A 4,035-nucleotide genomic window follows, 5' to 3' on the forward strand; every position below is an offset into this window, starting at 1 on the left:
GCCACTCTTAACCACTACACCAAACTTGCTCTGAGATCTAGAAGCTCTAGTGTCAAATGAAAAGATTTCAAAATTAAAAGAAAAAGAATTGGAGCCACTAGGTCATGGCCTCAGCTTTGAGCAGAAGGGAACAGGATTTCCCTTTGTGAGTCGGTGTTCCGAACCATGAGAACACCAGAGTCCCCACGCCAGCTGCATCAAGGTCAAAATCAAGCTCTCCAGGAAGAATGTGGTGGTGGAGGAGGACTGGATGAAGACAGCCAGTAGAGAACTGACAATTAGATCCAAAGGCATGTAAGCATATGGTCCTTTGATGATAACTGATGCAACACAGATAGCCTTGCAGCTCAAGATTTGGCTGGTTATTTAAAATAAGTATGTGAAAGTCAGCTGTAACTTATTTCTGCGGATCTCAGCCATGTGCACCACTCCGCACTGGCCAAGTTTTTAAGTTTGCTTTCACCCACTGCTGTGTCCTTATGCCCGTGCCTTCTGCACATCCTGGACTCTTCCTCCCTTAACTTCTCCCATAGGATTATACCAGCTCAGTCAATAACAACCAGAGGTTAGACCCTCTGTCTGCTCCACTCCTTCCTGATGTCACCACTGTGACCCATCAAGCTGCATCTAGTCTCCATCCCATTCATATATGGAGGCCTATCACAGAGGAGGGCTGCTGACAGTGTTACCAGCTCCAGGTTGGGAAATACCTGGAAATTTGGGGGGGGGGGGTGAAGCCTGAGGAGGGCAGGGTTTGGGGAGGGAGCTCAGCATAGTATAATGCCATAGAGTCCACCTTCCAAAGTGGCCATTTTCTCCAGGTGAACTGATTTATGCCACCTGGAGATCAGTCATAACAGCAGGAGATCTCCAGCCACCACCTGGAGGTGGGCAACCCAAGCCACTGAGCATGCCAGGCCAAAGAATACATGGGCTCCATTTGGCTCGATGGTCACATGGTTACACAGGCCATTTCTAACAAAACTCCTTTTTTCGCTCGGAGTTCACCATCTCTTTGGGTTGGGTTGTAGCACGGGGGGAAAAGAAAATCGTTTAAAAAAACCCCACCTTTAAATTACTTCTCAAGATGCATTCGTTTATTTTACATGGACACTTTTCTTGTTTTTGTTTTACAGATGCCAAAAGGGGATTAGTCTACAAACGGTTTTGTTTGTGATCTTTCCTCTTATTTCGGATTATGTAATTAAGGAGTTCCCAGGGCTGCTAGGGGGTTTACAGTGTTCAGAAAAAACAAGCTGCTTAGATGTTATAGATACGGAGTCCAAAAATAATGATCAACAACTATAAAGTATAAGCATAACCAATTGTGAAAACAGGCATCAGGAATCCAGTGCAGATGGTCAAACAGGGTCCAAATGAGCAACTAAAGGGCAGGGGAACAGGATTACGTCTGTTGGCCCTGTTCCCAGCCTCCGTACCAGAATCTGTGAACAATGGCCTCCATTTGAGAAAAGCTCAGAGCCAGGCACATGGAGGTGTATAGATACGTATCCCTGTTAACAAGTTCCAGTCAACACATGGAAGATGCAGTCAAGCACAGGAGGAGGAATCTCATTCCCCGCATGGTCACTTCCATAGTGTCTGATTATGTGCCCAATGTTGGGGCCCTCGTTTGTACTTTGATGGGGAGGGCAAGGGGCATGGCTCGGTGGCAGAGCATCTGCTCTGTATGCAGAAGGTCCCCAGATCAATCACCAGGATCTCCAGTTAAAAGGCTCAGCTAATAGGTGATGTGAAAGACCTCTACTTGAGAGCTGCTGCCAGTCAGAATAGACAGTATTCACCTTGACAGACCAGTGGTTGGATTCAGTATAAGGCAGCTTCAAGTTTCATGCGATACTATGATGGGTATTCCCTAACCACTCAATGAATAGCACGATCCATCCTCTCCAACATGCATAGAGATGTTCTCTGTGTGTGATTCTTCATAAGGCTTAAGGGAGTTTTGTAACTCCCTTCCACCATTAGACCATGTAGTATTGACAACCTTTGCCTTGCCTGGTTGTTACCTGCAGTGGGAGGCCTGTTGGTGTTCCCATAGTGAGACCTGAAACTTTATTTTGTTTATTTATTTACATCCCACCTTTCTCCCCAACGGGGACCCAAAGCAGCTTACATCATTCTCTTCTCTGTTTTGTCCTCACAACAACCCTGTGAGGTGGGTTAGGCTGAGAATATGTGACTGGCCCAAGGTCACCCAGCAAGTTTCCATGGCACAGTGGGGATTTGGGCCCGGATCCTCGTCTGACACTTTAACCACTGCACCATATTGGCTCTCCCACTGACAAACCTTGTTTATTATTTGGCTTACTTGGACTCTGAGCCAAAAAAGCCAGACCGAATGACCCTGAGGAACAACATGGCAGCTGAACCTTGCTGTAGGTGTTCGAATAGGCCTCTCATTGTAAGAAATGGCTATGTGTGGCAAAGAGCATTTGTATGACACACCTATCAACGAATGGCTATCAGAGATGTGGAGTCCCTCCCTTTGTTACAGATTTCCTCATGGCTGTGACCGCCTTGGGGCTACTTCTTTTCCTGTGAGAAAGTGCTGAGCATGTCTTGCTTCCCAGAACAGCTGAATGTAAACTGTGGGGAAGAGAATAGGACACTCCTAATGAGGAGGTCTAAGTGATGACCAACAGCTTCCTGCACAAAGGGATAAATATTCGTGCCAGTCAGTTTTGTTTTGGTCCAGGACTGTCCGCTAACTGTTCATTGTTTACAGTTGGTAAGATAGCATCAATAGGGAATGAAACTTAATGTAAATTCCAGACAAAAGGTAATGCCTTTGATGCATTGTTTTCAGCCTGAGAAATGTTTATTGTCTATCTGCTTTAAAATTATATACAGTGTGTGTGTGTGTGTGTTTTCTCCTGGATTTTGATAAAACTTCATCTTTTCTTGTGTTTGTTTTCCCACTTATAATTTAATTAGATTGTATTAGATTGCAGTGTGACGAAAACAGAGAGCAAGAGGGCATGTGTGGTTATTGCTAGAAACACGGAGGACAATTTCATCCTCTGAGAAACATTACAGCTGGGCGTTCTGTAGGGCAGCTGAAGACAGCTCAATTAGCTGAAATATTACAAAGCAGAAATAAATCACGCAATGTTTTCCCCTTCCAAGCCCTAGACGTGTGTCCGTGCTGTGTGTCAGGCAGGCAGCATTGTCACCACCAGCTCTAGACTTGAGGAGTTCCCCTTGTGCACGGTTCAAAGCCCCCAAATCAGGAAAGGCATCATACACACACCCCTCAATAACTAGAAGTCACAGTTGATAAGACTTATCAGCATTCTCCAAGTAGCATTTTCCCCTTGTTTTATGTTTCTCATATAAATGGGTGTGAAAAGCCTTTCCTGATTCCAGCAGGTCCTTAAACTAAGTTCACTGTGTCAAAAGATTTTTCCTCCTCTTAGAAACTATTCCAGAAAGTTACATTATTCTTCCAAAGACTTAAATGTATTACAATTGTTTAGAAAATGAAAGCATTTTTGAAACCTTTAAGAATGAAAGCCCTAGGAGGTCGTAGTCCTCACATTGTCTGCTCCACAATAAGCCCAATGGAATACCTCAGGAGCGAGTGCCTTTGGGACAGCATTGCAACCTTAGAACTCAGACCCACATGTTGTACTGCACTCTAGCTGCAGCACTAAAAAGGTAAAGGTAAAGGTTTCCTTGCTCGAAAGCCAGTCGAGTCGGACTCTAGGGTTGCGGTGCTCATCTCCGTTTCAAAGCCGAACAGCCAGCGCTGTCCAAAGACGTTCCCGTGGTCATGTGGCCGGCATGACTAAACACCAAGGCCCACGGAACGCTGTTACCTTCCCACAGAAGTGGTACCTATTTATCTACTTGCAATTTCTTGCTTTCGAACTGCTAGGTTGGCAGGAGCTGGAACTAGAGACAGGAGCTCACTCCATCATGCGGCACCCAGGTCTCGAACTGCTGAACTACTGACCTTCCACAGCCTGCAGTTCAGCGTCTTAACCACTTGAGCCACCGCAGCTCTTAGCT

The sequence above is a fragment of the Gekko japonicus genome, unplaced genomic scaffold, assembly GCF_001447785.1.
Source record: "Gekko japonicus isolate JY-2015 unplaced genomic scaffold, Gekko_japonicus_V1.1 scaffold2484, whole genome shotgun sequence".
Taxonomy (NCBI): Eukaryota; Metazoa; Chordata; class Lepidosauria; order Squamata; family Gekkonidae; genus Gekko; species Gekko japonicus.